Below are 27,127 nucleotides of genomic sequence, written 5' to 3'. Positions count from 1 at the left end.
AAAGTAGCATATATGTATCTACGAATGGAAATGAAAAAGTTTTATTGATTTGATAATACTGATTCAACCCCCCCCCCCTTAGTATTATTTCCAACAATTGGTTTTAGAGCAGGTCCTTTGGTAGAAGCTTGATCGCTTGAAGGAGATCTGTAGAACAATGGGAAAGAAGCTTAAGAAGAAAGCACCTAAGAAGAAGAAGACATCTCAGAAGAACTATGACAGTGGGAGCATCGATTGGGGAATATGTGGAAGAAGCACTTCAGATTCAGAATCACTTCAGAATGAAGATGAACAAGATCTATCAGGTATGAATTTGTTATCCTCTGGTATCCATCCATGTGAAGATGATGAAAGTGATAGCGAAACAACTGAATTTGCTCTTATGGGTGAGCAAGAAAGATATCAAATAGAGGCAGAATTCAAAAGGCTTACAGACAAAATTAGAGATCAACAAGATCTATTGAACGAAAGGGAATGTGCTTTCAAAGAAGAAGCTACCAAACTAAAAGTTCAATTAGAGGAAGGAAACAAGGTAAGGAAGGTATTCAGGGACAAGGTGTTTCTATGTCAAAAATTGCAGGATGAAGTGACATCATTAAGAAATGAAGTCAATGAAAGGAGCACAACAATCAAGAAACTCAGAGATAGATCTAGTTATTATGAAAGGCTTGAAGCTACGATCCTCTCGCTAAAGGAAGATCTTGAAGAAAAAAAAGGCGGAATAAAAATCTACACCAAGCTCTTGAAAAACAAGAAAATGAAGTTCTTGAACTAAGACATCAGTTATAAGAAGGAAGAAATGTTGAAGAAAACATGAAGAAGCAGTATCTTAAAAAGGAAGAGCAACTTCAGGTTGAGGTAAATATTCTACAAGACAAATTAGAGGAAAAAGATAAGCTCTTACAATTTCAAGATAGTACTAATATCTTGGATGATATTCTTAGTAGTCAAAGGTCTCCTGCTATCAAAACTGGTCTTGGTTTTCATGAATCTATTGAAGGTGAATCTAGTTCAGAAAATAAGACAAGGAACTCTAATGCAAAATCTGAAATGTTCAACAAGGAAATGAGAGGTCAACCCCATCAACAGCCAAGGAAAGAAATTCTTCAAAGAAAATCTTTTACTCCTCCAATGAATAAGGTTAAATGCTATGTATGTCATAATCTTGGACATGTTGCAGCCAGATGCAGAAGAAGAGTGGTTCAAGACCATCATGTAGAAAGATCATCACATTCCAGGTACTTTAATGGATATTGTTTTTCTTGCAATATGTTTGGTCACAAAGCTGCTGATTGCTACAGGAGGAATATGAAACATATGAGATGTTATGCATGTAACAAGCTTGGACATATAGCAAAGGAATGCAGGAACAAGGTATGGGCACCACACCAAAAGGAGAAAACATCATCACACTTGAAAATATGGAAGAAGAAGGATGTACAGTCAGAAAGATGTGGCACAATACAATGTACTCAGACACAGCACAACACAGACATCACAGACTCAGGGGGAGCTGAAAGTGTAAAAATTCAGTGTCCTAAATTCCATACGCAAGTTTCATAAAGGGAAGTCGTGTATACACGAGTTAGACACTGCACAATCGCGTATATTTCAGTCTGAGGAAAAGCAAAAGGGACAGGCTCAGAAAAGGGTCTGATATGATTCAGTCCTTTATTTGCTTTATTGGTTAATAGTTACAGTCTGCTGAGGATGTGTGGAAATGTTTGGATACTTGTAAGATGTTTAGAAGTGTTTTGATACTAACTTGATGATGATGATGTCTTGATGCTTATTGCTGACATATGCATGATCAGATCTAACAAATGGCACAGGTTGAGGGGGAGCACATGCCTTTAAATAATGCATTGTTGGCGTTATGGTTAATAGTCCTTGGTGATGATGCTTATATGACAAAATGATATATTTTGCTATGATGTGGTTATGAGTTGTCCATGATAAAATCTCATATGATTCTTGGGGTTACATAGTTGATGTTCAGATCATATTTGTGGATTGATTCTGAAATGGTGCATATATGATGCTTACATGGTGATCTTCATAAGGATAAGGATAAGTACAAATCTTGAATACACAACTTCATTACTTGATGATGAGTCTCTCATATGCTGCTGTCATCATGTGCATAAAGATCATCTAATACAGTTATGATGCAGGATTCCTATAGTTCTTATGTGGATGAGGATTGTTGATGTTGATGATATTGACAAAAGATCTTGAGCTCAAGATACATAGTGTTGGATACATGAATGATTACTCAAAATTGCATTGTTGGAGACATGATGATGATGAGTTCTTATCTACATGTTGATAGGTTGATACTTACATATGTTGATTGATGCAGATATTCCCAAGTGATGATACATGGATGATCTTGTTGATAAGATGGTTATGGTGTTTTACGCATATGATATAATGTGAATGATTTTATGATGATGACTTGATATCTATATGCAGACATACCTTGTCATAGGACATTTACAGGTTATTGATTTGGAAATGGTTGTATGCGAGTTTCATAAGGAGTATCCACGTATATACGCTTGTTTCTGTGGATACAGTCACGTATATTTTAATTTGAAGGAAATCAGTGGGCCAAACTCAGAATGAGAAGAGTCTGATATGGGCCTGACAGAAACCATCTGGCACAGGTACAGAGGGAGAACATGATTGCTGGTCTAGATGCTGTTGACAGATGCTTATGGAGCAGATCATACATTGTGTATGATAGTTGCTAATGACTATCATAGTCTTATCTAGATGTTTGGTCTCATATAAAGGTCATATCAAGACTCATGATGTAATAATGTGTCTCTATCTATTGTAGTCACTTGATGAAATCTCTTCTGGTCACATGATTGTTGGCATTATGATACAGGTGTTGTCCTTGATGGCAACTCACTCAGAGGCATGATACAGGTGATGGCAACTTAATCAGATGGCAGATCTAGTGCAGCAGGTCAAGAAAGATATATATGCAGGCTCATTGTATCAAATCAGCGTATACACGCGGGTTGGACGTGCCGAAGTCGCGTATGCGTATACACGCAGTTTTATGCATTGAAAAGTGCGTACATGTCGGAAAGCTTACCTTTGGTCTGTGGTAGTTAGTCCTCGGTATTTGAACCTATGGTTTTGGACCATGATATCTCGACAAGGGTGTTGATCCCAAGTATTGGGCTCTTGGTATTGATTTATTATGGTTTTGGACCGTGGTATTGAGAAAAGCATAAACCTATATAAGGAGAAGATCATTAGGCCAAGAAGAAGGGGTGCAAGTGAGGAATATCTGATGAAGGGTGAGATCCAGATGCTGATTATGGGTTGGTGATGCCTTGCTTGATCTGAACCAAGGTTGCACTCATATGGAGGATGATGAATGATGGAACGGGATCTCAAGGCTTGGAATGATTATATGGTTTGTGTATGGATAGACTAGATCTATTGACGCATGTTTATGAATGTTATGTTCTGGGTATGCTTTGATGTCTGAAATAGCTGCAAAGTTATAAGTTAGAATTTGCAGATCTGTACGCGGGTTGTATTTGGTAAAAGCGCGTATACACGCAGGTTGGGTTCGTCAGAGTAGCGTATACAGTATGAAGTATGATATTTGAATGTGGAGTTGGATCTGGTTGTTATTGCAGAGTTATGTTGTCTGGTGACTGTGTTGTGGACAGGGTTTCAGTATTGGGTGATTCAGAAATTGATGATTCAGGTTGTATTGCAATGATGATTGTTTTATGGATCCAGTATGAAAATGTATGAAACGTGGTCCCGGGAAGATCGTAGAGTTCAGTAGGTCGGCGCCTACATACTGGTAAACATATCAGCCAGTACAAGAGCCAGGGGGTTGTAGCTCCCTTCCAGGAGCAGCTGGAAAACGAGTGAAGGTTGGAGCCTTCTGTAGGCTGGTGCCTACGTACTAGTAAATGGATCAGCTAGTACAAGAGCTAAGAGGGTTGTAGCCCTCTGCAGGTTGCAGCCTGCGTGCTGGTAAAGGACTGCACCAGTACATTGTAAAAGAAGTTTCTTATTAAAGGAAGATAGAAACAAATTGCAGCAGGTGGTTTTCACCCACATTGGGTTTCCACCTTATATCATGGTGTTCATGTGTGTGGCTTATGTGTGATGATCTGTTCTGTTATACTGCTCATGTTTACTGTTAATATGGTTAATAATGTTCTGATGCATTCACTAAGGATAAACCAACTGAATCATAAGATTACTGAATATACGCTAGTTGCAATTAACATAGTCGCGTATATACGCTGATATACTGAACTGAAGTCGCGTATATGAATCTGAGTATGAAATTGAAAATTTTTTATTGATATGATAATACTAATTCACCCCCCCCTCTCAGTATTATTTCCAACAATTGGTATCAGAGCAGGTCCTTCGGTAGAAGCTTGATCGCTTGAAGGAGATCCATAGAACAATGGGAAAGAAAGCGCGTCAAAAGAAGAAGACAGCTCAAAGGAACAATGACAGCCTGCTATTGAGTGGAAGCAAGCATTTAGATTCTGAATCACCTCAGATTGAAGATGGACAAGCAAATGAAGCATCAGATAAAATCATAGATCAACAAGATCTACCTAGCAAACGAGAGAGTGCCCTCAAAGAAGAAATTATCAGCTTAAAGGCTCAGTTGGAATATGCCTCCAGAATACGACAAATGCTGCAGGTGCTGAATGAAGAGCAAGAAAATGAGATTCTCAAACTAAGGCAACAAGTGAAAGAAGGAAGAAAGTCTGAAGAGACTTTGACAAAGCAATGTCTGGAAAAGGAAGAACAACATCAAGTTGAGGTAAATATCTTGAAAGGTAAATTAGAAGAAAAGGATAAACTATTGCGATTTCAAGATAGTACTAAGATTTTGGATGATATTCTTAGTAGTCAACGATCTCCTGCTATCAAGACTGGTCTTGGTTTTCATGAATCCTTTGAAGGTGAATCTAGTGCACAAGGTGAGGCAAGGAACTCTAAAGAGAAATCTAAAATGATCAACAAGGAGATGAAAGGTCAACCCCATCAACGATCAAAGAAAGAGACTCCTCAAAGAAAATATTTTACTCCTCCTATGAATTATGTTGAATGTTATGTATGTGTTGTGGTCACCAACAACCCCCCTTCTTCACTTGACATTAGCAATAACGTCAAGCAAAGAGGGGACCCTGAACGAAAATCCCAATTTTTTTTTTTTTTTCTAAAGTCTTTGTATTTCTCTCCCTAAGGCTCAAATCGCATCGCAAAGAAAGGCCGAAGCATAACTCGAGCGCGAAAAGCAAATACTGTGAAATTACGATGCGAAGTTCATCGCATCGCATGCCTCACACGCGCCCCTTAAAAGAAAAACCTTCGAGCAATGTGATCGCCGATATGCGATATCGCAAATCGCAAGCATCACGCTATACGATGTAACCATTAAACGAGAATTTACGATATTTGTGATTTGCGATTTGCGATTTGCGATCTGCGACCTGCGATCTGAAAAGACTTATCACACGATAGACCCATGCATTAAGCGCGCGCCTTGAAAGAATTTAATAACCGCATGCTTAAGTATCTAGGAATGATTGCGTTACATTTATCGAAGAGTCAAGTGATGATGAATGTCAGAATTATGCATTCATTAGAGATTAATGCTTTCACGTCAAGTCTTTTCATTTCACTTCTCCTTTGCGTAGACTGCAAGACACGCAACTGATATAAGTTTATATGCAGGAAACATCTGAGGGAAAGAGGAAAGCGCCAATCAGATAGCAGAGAGAGAATGCCTCCGCAAACGGATGCCGCATGCAACAGAACCGCGGATTCCAGAATATCAGCCAACCGGCACTGATGAAATTAGACTATCCAGGACTCAGAGTCAAAGGCGCACAAAAGCAGCGTATTCAGAAAAGATCCTGAAGCTCAGACTTAGTGAAGCAGAGAAAGAAGCACATGAGAAGGAGGACGCTTCAGGAAAACCTGGAACAAAGAACGGAAGAAATTCTCGACACAGGGAGTTGCCCATACAGCACGACTCCTAACCCACTCAGTCATTCGCACGACCGGAAACCGAAAATGGCAACAACAAAATCAGTTCGAGAAGAAACTGGGACACGCTAAGTATACACGCGGCGAATACACCCAGCTAGAGAAAGGTTTTCGAAAATATCTTCTGGTCTGCCGGAAGGAAGTGCCAGCTCCTGCTATTTCCACTTTTATCTCCCGAGCGAAACAAGAAGGCGGCCAACCGACTCTTCCCAGGAAAGCATTACACTATTGACAGCACTAAAGAGAATATACAGAAACGGTCAGAAATTAGATTTTAAGTTTAGAAATAAAGTTGCTTTTAGTAAAAGGGCGGTCATTTGAGGCCGATTCCCTAATTTCATGTAATTAATATTGATTAGTTAGTAGTATTTAACCCTTCTCATGGTTTTTGGAGAAGGGTCCGGAAATCTGTCAAAAAACTTATCCTCAGAACATGCACTTCTGCACCCTCAGAGGAGGTTTTTGATGAATGGATGGATCGAGATTTATTTATGTTTGCATTTTAATATCTGTTACTGATGTTGCACTTCTGTACTCTTAGCAGATGTTAGAACAAGTAGAAATAAATCATTGTTACTTGAAGTTTATTAGTAAAGTTAGTCATAAATGGTACTTTTATCTCTTGGCTAGATTCTGCTAGTATTCCTAAAGTGATATGTGGCTGAGTTCTTTGTATGTTATTGCATGAATGTCTGCATTACCATTTGGCACTTCTGTACGGTGGGGTCATTTATTTATGTTTAACATATAGAAAACTGATTATGCGATATGCTGTTCACAACTACTCTGCCTAACTTCTTATGCAGAATGGTTTATCTTTATTGATTTATATTCTGATATCAGTTGAATGATCTTTATTACCGGCTGCTGTTAGAAATCTTTCTAGATCGCATAACAAAAGAAAAACACCCCGGGTTAGCGTAGATTAGATGTATTTTTCTTCATTAGATTACATTAGTATAGAGTTAATTTAGCAGTTAGAATTAAGACTAGTTTAGAAGAACCCCCCTAGATTAATACCATCAGACTCTACGCACACACACACACCCATCACATTGGGAAACTGGTCCCATTACCCCCAGTCGGACCCGCTACTCCAAACGGGCAAGGAGCCACCAACCAGGTTCCGGACCGGGTGGGTATCCCCCTTGTTGTGGACCCGACCTCGGGGCCCTCAACAGTATGTCATAATCTTGGACATGTTGCAGCTAGATGTGGAAGAAGAAGGGTTCAAGACCATCATGTAGAAAGATCATCACATTCAAGGTACTTTAAGGGATATTGTTTTGCTTGCAATATGTTTGGTCACAAAGCTGCTGATTGCTACAGAAGGAATATAAAACATGTAAGATGTTATGTATGCAACAAGCTGGGACACATAGTGAAAGAATGCAGGAGAAGATTGTGGACACCAAACCAAAAGAAGAAAACATCATCACAGTTGAAAATATGGAAGAAAAAGGAAGTACAGCCAGAAAGATGTGGCATAGCAGAGTATACAGACATGACTGATTCAGAGGAAGCTGGAAGTGTGGAACATCTGTGTTCCAAATCTCATACGCGGGTTTCATGAAGACAAGTCGCGTATATACGCGAGTTATACGCTGCACAGTCGCGTATATGATGTTCTGAAGAAAAGCAGCAGTACAGAAGTCTGATATGGTTCAGTCACTATGTTGATGATGGCATGGCACAGGCTCAGGGGGAGCATATACTTCAAATAATGCATTGTTGGCATTATGGTTAGCAGTTGTGGATAAAGTCTATGAAGCTAAATGATACATCTTGCTGTTTGATCAAAGGAATGGTATTGCAGGTTTGGATGCTGATGCTTATGGTGCAGATCATATATAATGGATGATAGTCGTGGTCTTGAATGAATTGCTGGTCTTAGAACTGGCATGTGCTCAGGGGGAGCATGGTTGGATTGGTACATCTTGGCATGTACAAAGGGGGAGCTCAATCAGAGATTCCAGCAGGTACTCAGGGGGAGTATGGACAGCAGATGGAGATCAAGAAGAGAATATCTTGGTCCGCCCTTTGCCCTTGATGTCAAAGGGGGAGAGTGACTTGGTATGGTGGTTGCCATCAAGTCCAAAGGGGGAGATTGTTGGCATTATGATACAGGTGTTGTCCTTGATGGCAACTCACTCAGAGGCATGATACAGGTGATGGCAACTTAATCAGATGGCAGATCTAGTGCAGCAGGTCAAGAAAGATATATACGCAGGCTCATTGTAACAAATCAGCGTATACACGCGGGTTGGACGTGCCGAAGTCGCGTATGCGTATACACGCAGTTTTATGCATGGAAAAGCGTGTACATGTCGGAAAGCTTACCTTTGGTCCGTGGTAGTTAGTCCTCAGTATTTGAACCTATGGTTTTGGACCATGGTATCTCGACAAGTGTGTTGATCCCAAGTATTGGGCTCTTGGTATTGATTTATTATGGTTTTGGACCGTGGTATTGAGCAAAGCATAAACCTATATAAGGAGAAGATCATTAGGCCAAGGAGAAGGGGTGCAAGTGATGAATATCTGATGAAGGGTGAGATCCAGATGCTGATTATGGGTTGGTGATGCCTTGCTTGATCTGAACCAAGGTTGCACTCATATGGAGGATGATGAACGATGGAACGGGATCTCAAGGCTTGGAATGATTATATGGTTTGTGTATGGATAGACTAGATGTATTGACACATGTTTATGAATGTTATGTTCTGGGTATGCTTTGATGTCTGAAATAGCTGCAAAGTTATAAGTTAGAATTTGCAGATCTGTACGCGGGTTGTATTTGGTAAAAGCGCGTATACACGCTGATTGGGTTCGTCAGAGTAGCATATACAGTATGAAGTATGATATTTGAATGTGGAGTTGGATCTAGTTGTTATTGCAGAGTTATGTTGTCTAGTGACTGTGTTGTGGATAGGGTTTCAGTATTGGGTGATTCAGAAATTGATGATTCAGGTTGTATTGCAATGATGATTGTTTTATGGATCCAGTATGAAAATGTATGAAACGTGGTCCTGGGAAGATCGTAGAGTTCAGTAGGTCGGCGCCTACGTACTGGTAAACATATCAGCCAATACAAGAGCCAGGGGGTTGTAGCTCCCTTCCAGGAGCAGCTGGAAAACGAGTGAAGGTTGGAGCCTTCTGTAGGCTGGCGCCTACGTACTAGTAAATGGATCGGCTAGTACAAGAGCTAAGAGGGTTGTAGCCCTCTGCAGGTTGCAGCCTGCGTGCTGGTAAAGGACTGCACCCGTACATTATAAAAGAAGTTTCTTATTAAAGGAAGATAGAAACAAATTGCAGCAGGTGGTTTTCACCCACATTGGGTTTCCACCTTATATCATGGTGTTCATGTGTGTGGCTTATGTGTGATGATCTGTTCTGTTATACTGCTCATCTTTACTGTTAATATGGTTAATAATGTTCTGATGCATTCACTAAGGATAAACCAACTGAATCATAAGATTACTGAATATACGCTAGTTGCAATTAACACAGTCGTGTATATACGCTGATATACTGAACTGAAGTCGCGTATATGAATCTGAGTATGAAATTGAAAAAGTTTTATTGATATGATAATACTGATTCACCCCCCCTCTCAGTATTATTTCCAACAATGATGTGATGATGAAATATTTCAATCATGTATTTCTTTTATTATCAAGGTCATGTAACGGCCTATGTTGGTTTCCCCACTATGCCTGGGATGGATGATGTAATGTTCTTGTTTTATCATGTGTAAACTTTTGATGTATCCCCACTTGGTTGGGTGGATGAATTAATATTGGTATATCCCCACTAGGATGGGAGATGGATGTATGTATGAGTCTTTGGTGATAGGAAGGTCATTTATGATAGAGTCATGTTCTTTCCTGTAGAACATCTTTTTGCAGACCTTGCTTACAGTCAGGGGGAGCATGAACATCACATTTCAGCAGAGCAGAGACTTCAACATGTACTCAAAGGGAGCATGGATAGATTAGTACACCTTGGCATATAAAAATGGGGAGCTCATTCAGAAATTTCAGCAGGTGCTCGGGGGGAGTATGGTCAGCAGGATGTTTATCAAAGAAAGTGAATATCTTGGTCTGCCCTTTGCCCTTGATGTCAAAGGGGGAGAGTGATTTGGTGTTGTTGCCATCAAGTCCAAAGGGGGAGATTGTTGGCATTATGATGCATGTGTTGTACTTGATGGCAACCCACTCATAGAAGAACATCTCACTTAGTTATAACTAGATGAAACTTCAGAAGAGATATCAAGATGTGACTGAATGCATGGGATGCAGGACAACTCAAAGGAATCAGATGATAGTTTTAAGTGTGACAAGTTAGCTTTGCCAGCAAGTCCAAAGGGGGAGATTGTTGGCATTATCAGACAAGTGTAGTCCTTGATGGCAAATCACACATATGATAGATCATAGTGCAGCAGGTCAGCAGCAAGGATTTGATGATCAGACTACAAGAATGAAGAGAAAATATATATACGCAGGTTCATCGTGACCGAGCTGCGTATACACGTGGGTTAGTCTTTGAAAAGACGCGTATGCATATACACGCACTTTCATGCAAGAGAATGTGCGTACATTGAGCTTTGGTCCATGGTAGTTAGTCATTGGTATTTGAACCTATGGTTTTGGACCATAGTATCTCGTCAGATGTGTTGATCACAAGTATTGGGTCCATGGTATTGGTTTGTTATGGTTTTGGACCATGGTATTGAGCAAGGCCTAAGACTATAAAAGAAGAAGAAGATCATTAGGCAAGGGTATTGAAAAAGTCTTGAATATCTGATGAATGATGAGATCCAATATGCAGGTTATGGGTTGATGATGCATTGCTTGATCTGAGCTAAGGAGGGATCTCACCGGTTGATGGAGAACAAGATCTAAGGATAGATCGGGATCAAATGGTTTGAAATGAACTATCTCTATATGATTGATTATGTTTATTCTAGATCTGTATACTGACGCATGTAATGATCTGAACTGGGTATAACTTAAGTTTGAAATCGCTGCAAGTCATGATTGAATATTTATAGATCTGTACGCGGGTTGGCTTTGGTGTAAGCGCGTATGTACGCGGGTTTGGTTCATTGTAGTAGTGTATACCTTTTGAGCTATGATGTCTAAAGTTATAGGTGGTTTTGGTTGTTGATGAGTTCTGATGACAGTTTAATGGTGTCAATATTCTGCATATCCTGTTTGGTTGACTGTGTTTAGCTTCAATATTGATGGATGAGAACTAATATTGGATCAGGATCTTAATGACTCATATTTATGTGATTTGATGGAGTAGATCTGGGTGCTAACACACATATTATCCTTGTAGATGTAATAATCTGGATATGTCTGAAGACAGGAAGTGTATCAAATTATAAGTAAGCAATTGATGGCATCTACGCTGGCTCACCTTGGTGAAGTTGCGTATACATGCTGGTTCAACACTTCCAAGTAGCGTATGCACTCTGATGCATGATTTTGATGATACAGTTGGTTCTGAATATTGTTGCAGAGTTTAGTGTTCTACTCTCTGTTCTGGTGACTGTGTTGTTGACAGGGTTTCAGTGATTCAGAAATTGATGATGCTAGTATTTATTGTTTTGTGCTTCAATGATATTTATGGGTCCAGTATGAAACTTTGATGAAACGTGGCCTTCAGATTATAGTGTTGTGCTTCAGGAGTATCCAGTCTGAAAATGTATGAAATGTGGTCCCTGGAGGGTGAAAGGAGATTGTAGGTCGGCGCCTACATACTAGTACATCAGCTAGTACAAGAGCAAAGGGGGTAGTAGCTCCCTTCCAGTAGCAGCTAGAAAACAAGTGAAGATTGGAGCATTTAGTAGGCATGCACCTACGTACTAGTAAATGGATCGGCTAGTACAAGAGCTAAGGGGGTTGTAGCTCCCATCCAGGAGAGTCTGGAAAACGAGAGAGGGTTGTAGCCTCTGCAGGTTGTAGCCTGCATACTGGTATAAGACTGCACCAATACAAAAGATTGTAAAATGAAGTTTCTTACTAAAGGAAGATAGAGATGACTTGCAGCAGGTGGTTTTCACCCACATTGGGTTTCCACCTTATATCATGGTGTTCATGTGTGCTTCTTGTGTGTGATGATCTGTTCTATTTTACTGCTCCTGTTTACTGTACATATGGTTAATGAAGTTCTGATGCACTAACTAAAGATCAACATTTAATGGATTAACTGAATCATAAGTATTTTGGATATACGCTAGTTGCATTAGACACTGTTGCGTATACACGCAGGTTCCCTTAATTGAAGTAGCGTATATGTATCTAAGAATGGAAATGAAAAAGTTTTTTTGATTTGATAATACTGATTCACCCCCCCTCTCAGTATTATTTCCAACACTATGGAGAATTTTAAATCCCCTCCCATGATTAGAAAATCCTTTTGACAGAGTTCAGAGTTAAGTAGGCGATCCTAAAATTCAGGCCTGTGTTGGCACGACCCATAGACATTAATAGCCCATATCTCCATCCCTAGGTCAGCCGAGAACAAGTCTGCCCCAAGATAACCCGCCCCCCCAGCAGTTGCAGAGATTGATAGTGCACAAGTTGAACCCCAGGGCAATGCCTCTCGAACAACCAATTGCATCAAGGCCAATAAAGGACCAATTTGGGAGCATCAATTGCAATAATAGAGAGATAGCTTCAGCAAAGCTAAGGGTTTCCTGGAGGAAAATAACATCAATAGGAGAGGCAGATAGCAGTCTTCTAAAAGCTGGTTTTTTATTGGGCCTAGCTAGCCCTCTGCAATTGAATGATACAATCTTCATGAGGGGGGCTCAAGTAATGGGCCTCGTGCTTTAAGAGCCCTCGGGATGGTAGATTGCCTATTAGAAGTGATTTCATCTCCGTCCATACTCTGTGCTTTGGAGAGGGAAGAGGGGCGTCCTCGAGGGAGTTTAGGGGAAGTAGGAGAGAGTACCAGGTCAAGAGCAATGTGGTCATCTTGCTATTTTTTGGCCTTAGACCTGGTCTGGTATCTCAGGAAGGGAGGCCTGTCTTCAGGAACAAGGGAATATAGTGGAAGGGACTCCGGGATAGAAGAGGGGGTGATGGAGAACGTGGTTGGGGGGGGGGGTGGCGAGGGGGACTGGATAATGGTGGGGGGGGGGGGGGGGGGAAGAGATACTCCAGTAATCCCATGTTCGATGTCAAATGGAGGAAATGCTAAGCCATTAGCAATAGAAGACGTATGAGAGGGGTAAGAGGAGGGTGAACTCTTACCTGATGATGATGATGCCCCGGCAGCCGCTCTAGCCCTTGTGAGCGGAGGAGAGGGTGGCTGAAGAGGTGTTGTGCCATGTTTCTTCAGGACCTCTCTAGAGGGTGTCTTTCCTGCATCCACCGGATCCGCTTGTATCCCTGGGTCTTCGATGGGAGGTTATTCCTGTTCTCACTTGGATGGGATTGCCCTTGCCTCTTTCCCTGATCTTGCCTTATTATTGAGTGGGTAGTCCTTAAACAGATGCCTGACCTTGTGACAACATCTGCACCTGAAAGGTACCCCTTCAAAATCCAATGTTTGTCTTTGAGTAAAATTTCTCCACTGAATTGTGATGTATTCTTGCAAGCCATCATTGGTATCCAAATGTAATAATACCCTTGCATAGGCCATCATACCTATCGTAAGGTAGGATTTGTCATGATCGAGGTATGAGCCAGGACATTCCCAAGTCTCCTAAAAACATCTTCAGACCAAAATTGTAAAGGTAGCCCTGGGAGACGGACCCATAGGGGACCAGTATTTAGCTTCTCGCATTTTGGGTCAAATAGGGGCGCCCATCTATGTAGGAGCACCAGAACCTGTTCTATGTGCCAAACCGCAGAGAGGACCCAATTCATGTGTTCGGCCCTTGCGAAATGGAGGGAAAACCATCCCCTAAAAAAGTCTAGACAAAAGGAGGATCAGCCAGATGTTGTCCCCAAACCTCCGATGTCCACTGCTTCAGCCTAGCTGCACTGTAGTTCCTCCCCCTGACTCTTCCAACCAAGACCCTGTTAGCAATCTCCATAGTATTGCTCAATTGAATGTCCTCTCTGAGCCTTAGAAAAGCCTAAGAAGATTTGGGTTTCAGGCATCACTGTCTTTTAGTCATTCCCGGCCTGTCTTCATCTGTGGGCTGCAGAGGTTCACCCAGAGGAGGATGAGCCCCAAAATTAGGAGGGTCCTGAGGAGGCTCCATGGAGAAAACTCCAGAAATGGTTGAGATCCCTATGAAATTACCAGATGGGGGGGTCGTGGAGGGTAGCATAGGTTTTCGTTTCGGAGCGAAAGGCACGGGCCCACTGGACTGAGTGATAGAAGGGACATGAGAGCCAGTGGAGGGTTGAAAGGGTGCGATGCCCGCCGAGAGATTTTCTAGGCCAAGATCCAAAGAGTGGTCCATGAAAGATAGGGTAGATGGCGACAGTGGCTGAGAAGTGAGGTCCGACAGCAAGGGGGTGGCTTCTGGGAGTGTGGCCACCGAGTTCGAAGGACTTGATATCGAGGGCAGAGAGGCTACGACATCTGAGAGTGCACTGTCAAAAGGGTAACCGCCTACGGGAATTTTCTGGGGATGGTTCCAAATGGGGATTCCCTCCAAAGGGTCCTCCGAATAGTCTATGAGCTCGTCCATAACCGTCACTATTCCCGCTCCAGCTGCCTATAGATTCCTTGGGGAGCCCGTCGTTGGTGACCGGGGGCAGAAGTGGTAGAACAGGAAAACAGAAGGTAAACCCTTGTCGGTGGAGGGGGAAGATAACTGCGGTGACAAGGCTATAACACAGTTGAAACGGGTCTATGCACGAGAGTAGGTAGGGTAACGGGTAATGAGTACGGTCACCAGCACAGAAGGTACCATCGAGGGTAGGGTCGCAGTAAAAAAGAATTACCAGGCTATTACACTGAAACCCTCGTCAGGTGCCCTTGTCGCCGTCACCGTCCTCCATCTGAATCCTTTTAGGTTCACTTTGTATCCATCTATGTCCCCAGTAAATACATTTCTCTTGTGGAAGAACATGCATAACCTGAAGATCAAATATGAGCTTTTTTATTTAGCAAAATTATAATTTTTTCTAAAAAAATTTAAATTAGACAATAAAAATAAAGGGTTTTGTAAATATACATTTTATAAAATTAACTCATAAAAAAAAAAACAAAAAAACAAAATTTACATGTCCTACTATTAGTGATTGATAATGCAATCTTTTTTCCAAGGAAAAAGCGTAATTCTCATTAAAATTTTAAGAGACTTACATGTTGTATGCCAACATTGTGTTATGATTTCACTACTGTCAGTTGGTGGAGTTCTATTGTTGCTTAAATCTTACAAAATCCTTCATTAAACTTGAAGGTGCAAAAACTATATACATACTGTTTGGTAGACTATTCTGCAGATAATAAAAACAAGACAAAGCAAAATAAAAACACAGAAACCGTTGTTTGGATTGATCTTGTCAATCAATCCTGGGAAACTGCCTCCTCATCTATATATGGCCTGTGATATATCTGGAAGAAGTCACCGTTCCTGTATTCCTGTATTATCCATTGTCCTCTGCTCAGTTGCACGACCTCTTTGGAAAGAAGGTCAACGACTTCATTCCTTTCTTGTGTTTCCTTGCAACATCTGGTGCAATTGCTAGTTTATTTCTTGGTGTGCAGGATCCCGGGTGCTTTTTTCAGTTGTTGTGCAGAGCAGGGTTGGAATTTGGATTACTCTTTACCCATTATACATTTTTTTTTACATTTTAGGTTTTTATGTTGCCCTTCAAGAAATGTTATGTTTAAAACTTTTCCCTTCAAGAGTGATGTTTGATAATAAATTAACCCCTCACTAATAAAGGTTTCATTAAATTCTCAATTCTGGTTTCAAATTATATGGAACACTCACAATAAAATATCCATAACTCTGAAACCAAATGTCCTTCACTCATACATGCCATAGAGTTTGTATATATGAGATATTACTAAGGAGATCTTATGGGATGTAAATATGACCAACAAAATAAAATTATAAGATGGAATATCCTTTGCATCCTCTCCACTATAATAATCACATTGAATCAATGTGGGGCTCCACTGCCGAGAGTTTGTAGTCAAGAAAGTACAATGCATTCAAATTGTTTTAGTATTTCATAAGTGGCAGTAGATATCGTTCTTCATAAGCCATATCTTTCAAAGTTGATATGCTATCTAGACCAATTGTTGATATGCTATCTAGACCAATTGTTTGTGCATCGGTTATTCTTAAGCATAATTCTATCATGCATGAGATCTATGTTGAACAATATGCTTTAGATGATGACTTTAAAGATGTATATGAAACTTTGTGTCAAGGAAACCAGGTAGAGGAATTAGATTACCATGTTCATGATAAATTATTGTATCATTTTGGCAAGTTATGCATTGCAAAGGGTGAAAGAGTCTACATCATAAGGGAAGCACACACTTCTCTTATTCCTGGCCATTTTGGTGTAGGCAAGACAGTGGAACAATTACAAAGGTATTGTTATTGGCCTCATATGAATGAAAGTGTCACGATATGTAAGAGGATGTTCTTTATGTGCTACTAGTAAGCCTAACAATAGAAATTTAGGATTGTATACTCCACTTCCAGTTCCTTCCCGTCCTTGGGAATGTGATGTATGCAATTTGTAGGAGGGATACCTATGTCTAAAAAAATCATGATTATCTTTATGTTGTGGTTGATCGTTTAAGCAAAATGTGTATTTTGATGCCTTGTAAGGAGCAGGTTACAACTAAACAAACTACAAAAATGTTTTTTCAAATGTATGGTGCATTTTGGCTTTCCCAAATCTATTATTTCTAATTGAGATTCTTGATTTGTTGGGAAATTTTGATCAATCTTATGGGGATTCATGGACACCAAGTTGAAAAAAATCCAAGATTCCATCTACAAAATGATTGTGAGATAGAAATGATGAATAGAATAGTAACACATCTTCTTCGTGGTTATTGCAACAAACATCTTCTTCGTGGTTATTGCAGCAAACATCCTAAGCTTTGGGATGAACACTTACACTACATTTAGCATGCTTACAATAGGGCCAAGCATTCATCGACTCAAACATCTCCATTTGAGGCATGCTTTGTATACTTACCAAAATATCCTTTAGATTTTATCTTTGGGAAATATATTGTTATTGATGGACATAGTCACATTGATAAGGCCAAGTGATTCATTCAACAAGTTCAATTGGTGCATCAAATGGTTCAAGAAAAATTGAAAAAGAGTCAAGCCAAGTACAAGACAAGGCATGATAAGCATCATGTTGAGCACAATTTTCAAGTTGGAGATGAAGTTTGGCTTTACTTTAGCAAGGAATGACTTCAAGGAGAAGGTAAAAAACTGAAACCAATAAAGTATTGACCTTTTAAGATTTTAGAAAATATTGGTAATATTACCTTCCAATTGGATTTGATTCCATATATGAAAATGTATGTACTAGTTGTTAATGTTGAGAATTTGAGATTATATGAGCCTCCTTTGATTGAAGATCAAGGAGAGAATGTTCAGATTCCTTCAATATAATATTTCTCTCCTGAATTTCTTCAAGAATTGTAGCAAGATACTATCCTTGATAGAAAAACAAGAACTTCAAGAAGAGGGGTGGGGCTCAAAGGTAAAAGTCCAAGAAAATCCAAATGGATTGATATTGGAAGGCTGAGGGAACTGTACCCTCATCTGTTTGTTGACTAAAAATAGTGTTTTGGAGGTCCAAACTCTTCCAGTGGGGAGGAGTGATCCAAGGGATTAGTAAAGTGCTCAAAATTCAAAGTGTTCAAAAATGTTTAAAACTGGTGCCAAAGTATAGATCTCGCTGACCTGAATTCAATGCAACTTGAATCGCTCAAAATCAATATCATATGCTCCCGATATCGTGTTCAGATCGTTTTCCTAAATAGGTCAATTTTTTGTAGGGGTGTAGGGCTGCTGACTGGGCAGTCCATACAATGACTTAGTGGGATGACTGTACCTCCTAAGTCAATGTCAAGCTTCTAATTGGCCTCGTTTGAATGGTTTGATTTGGAAATATCTAGTTAGTTGATGGATTTTTCTGTGGACCAATGATAGGTCACCATGTGGCCCAGTCATGGGCTGCCACGTGGCACCCCGAGGGTCAAAATTTTTTTAGTATGGGTCGGTCAGAGGCCCGACCGGGTTCGAACATGGGACCTCTAAACAAGCAGTGTAACGCTCTACCACAGCGCCAACAATGGTACTTAACAACCATAGGTGCAAATATCTATTTGAACCTTCGATAGATAAGAGTTAGGGGAAAGGGTCAGGGCTAAGCCCCTGGTCACTACGCAAACCATGAGACCATGACATAATAAACAAGGGCTTGGGGCTTAGCCCTAGCCCACGATCTAAACACATACCATGTAACCGAAGGATGGAGTTTGGTTGACGGATGTAAAGTTTTGAAAACAACCGTGAGATATATGTGCCATGAAATTGAATGCCGATGAACTGGGGGTTATGCCGACAAGGGAAAGTAGTTAGCTTGAGCCCCTAGGCACACGGCCCCATGAGGCCCAAATTTTCCATCGATAAGCCTTATTGTGCATTTAAAATAACTAACAAATTACACCCAACCCAATGGGAATATTACCGACGCCAGGCAACAATGACACTTAGCGGGTCCTGGAATTACAAAATTCGTAGAACAATTAGCAGAGTAGTCCAATTTGTAGAGCAGTTAGCAAAAAAACTTCTCTAGAGCATAACTTCTTTAAATTTTGGCCAAATTGAGCCCAACAAGAGCCCAGCTTGAGGTTTTTTACTATTCTAGAGCCACTGGAGACATAATTTTTACATTCTAAGCACTGTAAATCGATGTAAACACAAATTTGAGCACTTAATGAAAGAGGCCCAATATTGGAAGCTAGACTAGGAGATGGGTGAACTCCTTTATCATTTTTTTGTCTTGTGTTTCTGATATGGTATATTTGTCTTTGTTTTTATGTTGTTAACTGAGTTTTAGAATCATTATTTTATGTGCTTTTGCAAAGTGATCTAGTGCCTAAAAGACATAAAAAAATTTACTTGCAAATTTTGCTATCACCTTCAAGTTTGTATAACAGATCATTATGTCTTAAAAGTCAAAATTTCAAAAGATTCTCTTTAATAGAAGAAGTGTCTTCAAGGACTTATGTGGAACTGTTGCATAATCTTATTTGTCACTGTAACATTCCATCGTCTAATATTTGGGATTTCTTGTGTCTAGGGATTAAGAAGAAGCTACTCAAGGTACCTCTTATAGACATTTAGTAACCCATTAATTTCAAGAACTCCTATAAATTTTGAGTAGATATTTGGTTCCTTTAATTCATCCTCCCCATCACCTAATTTCTTCTTTTGAATCCAAAAAATTCTAAATAGATTTATAGTCTAAGTTAAAGTAAAAATAGTCCAAACCTTTCCAAATTTCCAAATTTCTCTATTAGGCCCTTGCTAGTGTCTAGAACAACTAGAATACAAGCTATACCCATAATGCATTGTACTCTAAATGACAAATCACCCCCATAAAAAAATGTCAAGTGTGTTCTAAGTTTCCTCAAGTACTTGTTCTAACCACAATACTAGAGAGAGCCCTAGAATCCTCACCCATACTTGTATGATATCTAGATGCATAGACCTTGCATTAAAATTTATATGCCACTTTTGGAGGAAGAGAGGTTGAGCACTCCACTTCCATCTTTGGTGTAGTATATTTTTAACCAAAGCTAAAGCTCGAGGTGCATAAGTGACAATTTAATCAAAGTTAATTTTTATACATACCTTCATAGTTTTGGGGCTCATTCTCCTATGTGGAAAAGACCTATAAGGGTGAGGTCCACCATCCATACTATCTTATTAAGTTTTGTTTTCTCTACTAGAAAAAGGATGACTAGAGCCTACATATTTTTAACATAATGATGCTTTGTAGGTTTCCTCTCCATGCAACCCTAAATTATTTTGAGCTAGGGTAGGTGAGCTACTCATATGTTGGTATTCAAACATAACACCAAGGAAACTAGACCCCTAAAACCCACCATATCTTTGATCTAAATTGCAACAAGGGATTTTAGCATCAATTTAGGTTATTGAGCCACATTCAAAAAAAAAAGTGTGCAAATCATTGCAGATCATCATGACTCCTCTAAAAGGCATAAAAATAATACTCCTAAAATAACAAAAAAGTTTAAACCTTAGTAGGTGGGGTCCCTTGGAGAAACAATGAATGCTCACATGACATAGTTTTGCAATTTCATATTTTCGTATCAAGATATGGTGTTAGAGGGAGTTATATGTTGTTATATACATTCTTGCATGTGCATTTTAAATATGGTCTGAAGGTTTTAACTATATTGATATAAGTAAAGTAACTTATCAAACGAGAACTGTATCGACTTCTCACTTCTTTAGAGTTGCAAAAAATCATCTAATTTTCAAAAGTGTTGATTCAGAATACATCGTTTTTTAGCATATTTTTTACACTTTAAATTTTTGTATGTATTAAGTATGTACATTTCTTTTTAAATGTTAGTAATTTTCATGACAATTTTGAAAAATGTTGATGTAGTATCGACCACATTTTTTTGGTTTTTTTTGACACTTTAAATTTTTTGATATATAAGTAGATAATTTTTTAAAATGTTGGTGATTTTCATGCGAATTTTGAAAGTAGCATCAACCTTTTTTAGGCATATTTTTAACATTGTAAATTTTCTTATGTCCTAAGTATGCATTTTCTTTTTAAGTGTTGATTATTTAACCATTTTTCAAGTTGTCTTACTCCTCTTCTTATTTTATCGTCCTAAAATGTTTGGTTTTTAAGGGTTTTCCAAACCTATGTTTTTTTGTTTTTCTTTGCAATGTTTTTTTTAAGTTTTTTTTTTTTTGCAAGTTCAGAAATAATAATAAAATTAATATTTTGAAGTTAAGATTTTTAATATATTTAATATCATCATCATATTGTTAATTATTATTTCAATAAACATAAAATAATTGTCACTAATAAATATTAATTTTTTTTAAAATATACATTTTGCAAATAGATATAATTAATAAAATGCATATTTTGAGAAATTTTGGCTAAAATGACATATTAAATAAACAATTTTTATAAAAAAAAATTGAATAGGAAAAATTGGGAAAATAACAAACTTTATAAAAAAATTATTAATTTTATATCAAAACCAATAACGTTTAATTTTTTCCCCAAAAAAAATGATTCACATAATATTTAAGTGAAAATAACAAAAAAAAATTAAATGCACAATTAAAAAAAACCAACAACATTAAAAAAATATACCTATACTAAAAATACGAAGAAAAAAAAAATAAAAATAAAGAGAAGTTGAAGAATGAGAAACATTATAAAAATTGCATAAAATTTAAAGGCATTTTAAATATTTAAAGTTAGAATAATAATAATAATAGAAATTTTAAAAGTTTTAAAGACACATAAAAATAATCATTCAACCGTCCCCTTTTAGCTCTTGCCACGTGGAGGACCAATTCTAGTCAAGGGCCAGGAGCATGGTTAATATATATTTTTTTAATATTTTATAAAAAAAAATATATTATTATTATTTTTAATTTTAGTATGTTATAATGATTTTTTAAATATATTATTTAATTTCCGATATTTTTAATTTTAATGTTTTTTATTCTTATTTTTTATGATATCTTTTTTTTTATTATTATTTTTCCTTTTCGTTGTTTTTAATATTTAAATTTGTTTTTAACTTAATATTTATTATGAATTAGATTTTTTTTATTTTTTTTATTTGTATTTAATTTGTTTGTTTGTTTTTTTGTTTAATTATCCAATTTGTTTATATTTATCTGTTTTGTTTTTTGTGTTAAATTTTTAAATTTTTTCCTAAATTGTGATTTTTCGGATTATTTTATTTTTTAGTATGTTTTTCTGTTTTTATTTTATTTGCTAGATTTTTATCTTTTATGAATTAGAATTTTATCTTTTAGGAATTAGCTTTTTTTTAAACAATTTTTATGTTTGAATATTTTTTCCTTGTATATTTTTTACATATTTTTTATGATTTTTTTGGGTCATTTTTCATTTTTTTTAAATTAAAAATAACATCTACATATATATATGTTATTATTTTTTTTAATTTTTTGTTTTTTTGCTTTTTGTTTTTTTTTTTTAATTTCTGTTTTGTTTTGTATTTATTTATTATTTTGTTGTTGTTTTTTTAGGGTTTGTGACGATTTTTGACTAGCAACCCAACCCCATTATGTGTCAATTTGATAGTTGATTTTAATTTTTTTGTTATAATGGATCAAGTCTGCCCCCACACCGTGTCAATTTCATAGTTGATTTTTAAGATTTCATTGCAATGGGACGAGTTTGCCTAAATTTTGTCAAGTTGTCTTAGGCTAAAATTTTAAAATATCTATACTATTATCATTTAAGAAAGAAATTTCTCTTGGTATAATGACCCTTTTATTCAAGTGTTTAATTTTAAAGTTTTTTTATTCATATAATTTTTCCATAATGTGGTGGTTGAAATATATTGAAAACTTAAGGTTTTTTGCAGTTGTAATATTTGTTTTTAATTCCATGGTTGAAAAAATGTCAAAAATTCAAGGTTTTTCTGAGTCATGATATTTTATCTTTAATGATATGGTTAAAAATAGTTATAAGTATTCTATCTTTAACGCTATGGCTAAAAATTGTTGGAATTTTAAGGTTTTTCATTGACGTGAAATTTTATCTTTAATGTCATGCCTGAAAATTGTTGGAATTTTCAAGTTTTTTGGAGTCATGATATTTTATCTTTAACGCCATTGCTAAAAAATGTTGAAAATTTAACAGGAAAATTAAAAAAAAAAATAAAAAATAACAAAAATAATAATAATAATAAAATAAAAATAAACAAACAAATTCATTAAGAAAAAAAACAAAAAACAAAACAAAACCTTGTTCCAACATCAAAACTTTTCAATGAGGGACACTTTTCATTTTCAGGGTGTTTTTTCATGTTCAAAAATTGGTTTTCACTACCATTTAAAAAAAAAATGAAAATTTACCCAAAAAAATGTGTCGTTCCAGCATACACATTTTTTGTTTTGGGTTGTTTTTTCATGTTTTTTTGGGGTTTTTTTGCTAGAATTACCATTTTGAGGTTACAAATCATAGGTCACTTTGTTTATATTGCGTCAAGTTGAAATTTATCGCATCATTATGAACATATTATTGTCACAACTCCATGATCAGTCTGATATAATAGAGATAATAATACCTCCCTCACTGAGCAATTATGCTCCACGAGATTGTCATATTTCTGAGCATAAAGATAATGTAAAAATAAAGGTTCAAATATGCACATATGACAACCCTTCGACAAAGTCATGAATGACATGGAAGCATAGTTATAAAGTCTATTATTTAAAATATTAAACATGTTGACAAGTAATAAATGGCATATAAGTATGGTTTATTACAACTTTTATTAAACATGATACAATTGACCAACACTTAGTGACGCGCATACAAGGTATGGAATGGTGTCAAACTACACCATCACGGGCATTCATGGCATGGACATCAAATAGGTTTTGTAAAGTCATGCGACATGCATATCAAACCATTCTTGTAAAGTCACGAGATAGGAAACACATTACACATGTTATGTGTCATCCCTATGGTAATGTTATGTGAACCATGCAATGAGAAATGTCATGGCCAACAATGTTTATGAGATGTGGCATGAGTTAAAACTGCCACATCCTAAGGAGCATGTCAGGATTCATAATGGAGTGAAGGTATTTGACAGAGAGGTCATCAACCTACCTTTGTGTGCCTTTACCAAAACTAAAAGCTCTTATGGAGAAGTTGAGCTTAGAAGACTCAGTGGAACCTTAGCCTAGCACTCAATACTATTGAAGGGAATTGTTCGACACCAACTCTTGGGAAAATAAAAGTTAATTGTGTTGAATTTTCTTTAGACGCTAGACAAGTTCATGATGTTTTGATAAATAGTCTATATGGGAACAAAAATGTTTCATGTCTTCTGTCATATTCATTCCCTTAGCAATCCAAAACAATTTTTTTGGTTGTATGTATAAATATTTCCATCTGTCATTTAACATATTTTCCCTTATGTGTGTTTTAAAAACACTCCAACATTTATGTGGGAAATGATTTTAAACAATCCTTTATTTTGTTGATTATTTATTTATGCTCAAGAATTGATGGCTTCATGACAGATTTCCCTGGTCACATTATACCATGAGTTTCTTTAGTAGAGGTTCTCTAGGTAACGAAAGGGGGCATGCTAGAAGAACACATCTATCATGAAGAGAGAAAGAAAACAAACACTTCAATGTAGACTTCAAAGAATTCAATCATTTGACTCAAACATTCCACTTATACCTCAAAGGTCCACTCCCCCCCTACCCCACCTGATACAAAAAATTCACGTCTCCCACATCATAGCATCATGGAAATCCTAGAATCCCATGTATCTCGGTAGCAACCATTACAACATTATGGTGGAGAGTCCAACCCTATCAAGCCTACATCCAATTTTACACATTGGACTTTTGTTTTGCATCACTCAGTTCACCCTGTGATTATTGCACCTCAAGTACCCTCTACATTATCTCAGTCCACATCTTTACATGTTCATCATCCCTATAATTCCTATGCTCACATTGCATTAGGAAAGTTTCATATGCCATATGTGCCTGTGCATTTCCCCTATGAGGCCCCTTCATCACACACACATACTGACATACTTGGAGCAAAACGAGGGGGAGGAGAGAAATATCCTTCCAAGACATGCATTTAGAGGTACAAAGAGAAAAAGAGAAAGGAGAAAAAATATCATTCTACATGGTTGGCCCTAGCAGACCTCACAAGTTGACATGAATTACTTGTTTTGTCATGATGCTTTTTACTTTACTTTACTTGGACATATTTCATACTACAACACATTATCATATTTTTGAGACAACATACTATTTTTTGATTATGCTATATATTTTCTTGGCATTATTACTGATGGGAGACACAAGGGTTATTTCACATGCTTGTTTATACATGATGATGGATATTGTGATGCTTCATGTGCATGATTTCTATGGCGATCGTGTTTCTTGATGATGCTATATTTACATGTGTTTTATTTCCATGGGAGTTACAAGGTTTGATGAAAATATTTTATAGGCATAATCAAGGACCCCACCTACTAATATAGTTTTAATTAATTAAAAACTCCTTCTAAATTCCCTCTACTAGATTAAAAAGAAAAGAGAGTTTAACTTAATAAGGAGATTAAGTATAAAACAATTGTGCTCTCCAACTTCCCAAGGAGAATATAAAACCAAACAAAGGGCATAAAAGGAGAGGACGGAAAATAATAGTGAGGAGAGACATGCATAAGTTTTAAAGTTATCATTTTCCTTTGATAAGTTTATTCTTGAGTACAAGGGCTTACATGCTTTGAAGACAAAAAAACATTTTCAAGGAGTGACAATAAGAAAGTGAGCTCATCAATTTTTGATCATTTGATTAGGTTGCTTTTGATTTCTTGCATTACTTTGTGTTGTTAGAAGGTTTGGTATTTGTTATTTCAGTGTTAACTAATGCATTTTTTGGCAGAATGTATTGTTGATTCAATCTTATCAAAAGAGTCCAAGTTGCCCAACTACATTATCTTACTTAATTTTTAGAATTCAAGTGTCTATATATGAGTATTTTTACATCTTCGACATTTCAGAATTGACTTATGGTCTAGATTCTCAAAGGTGTCAGCCAAAACAATATCTTGTACTCATGTTTCCATTAATAACATCAACATTTGGCAGGCCATAGGCCCATATCCTTTTGGCATATATCACCAAAATTTTTACTTTACGTCATTAAATTTTATGAGCATATTTTCTGACATTACTGGCTAAAAATTTCAATTAATCTATGTCATATTTCAAGACATACTTGTGTGGTCTTATGGCTAAAAGAATATCAACATAAAATATTCTTATAATTTCATTTATTAGCTTGTTTTCAGTGCATTGTCCAAATTCCAATTTCTTTACTCTACATAATGTACATATTGTTTATATCCCTTTTCTTTTATTTGTTTCTTTGTTGTAGATCATTTTCTTTTATTTTAGTATATCAATTTGTTGTACATAGTTTAGTTGTAATCCAATTCAGGGTAATAAACTCTAGGCATAATCTCATTAGCTCACCCACCCTATGAGATTCAAGGAAGTTGGAAGCAAAGCATAAGAAACTTTTCTTATCAACATAGGTCTTATCTAGAATAAAGGAGATGATACAAATAGCATTAAAATGACATAAACCCTTCTACTCACCAATATTATGGTTTAAACCCCATAAATCCTCTAAATAGAACTCATCAAGCTTCTTTATAGAGGTATTTTTCCTACATTTAAATTTTTTGAGAGATATGCCACCAAAACTCTTCACCTCCTACACTATTAGGTCATCATCTCCTCTATGGTGATTTTAAAGAGCCTATAACATTTTTCCTATGATTTTAATAGACTCTTCTTCCAATGGTATTAACCCTATGTAGGAAGTTCTCCACAAATATGACGTGTCTTCATGAGTGTAGAGTGTTAGGTTGGGTCATAATATATTGCTTATCTATGGATCCTCAATGAAATCTAACACTTCCTCCTCCTCCAATATTGTCATACCTACATCCTCCTTTCATCTTATCACCCTTTGCATCATTGCAATTACAATCTATATTAACCCTAAAAACACCCTACATAAACCCTTGATATTGTCCTACCTTGAATTTTAGTTTGGTGACATGCATTGCCAAAGCAACCTAATCATTTTTCTCTGGGGCTTATTTGTCAAAGATTTGGTCTCCCTGAAACACCCTAGATCTCACCTTAGTGCACAACCATGCTTGCATCATTATAATTACTTTTGTTTGCGAACTACACTACAACCAAGTACCATTACCACTACCTCCATTTTTTTTTCCAAAATAGATGTGTTATAGCTAGTATGGACATGCGATTTCT

This window comes from Pinus tabuliformis, chromosome 4_2 (genome assembly GCF_031772625.1).
Source record: "Pinus tabuliformis cultivar Carrire ecotype Pingquan chromosome 4_2, CPIR1, whole genome shotgun sequence".
Taxonomy (NCBI): Eukaryota; Viridiplantae; Streptophyta; class Pinopsida; order Pinales; family Pinaceae; genus Pinus; species Pinus tabuliformis.
This window is presented reverse-complemented; position numbering follows the sequence as displayed.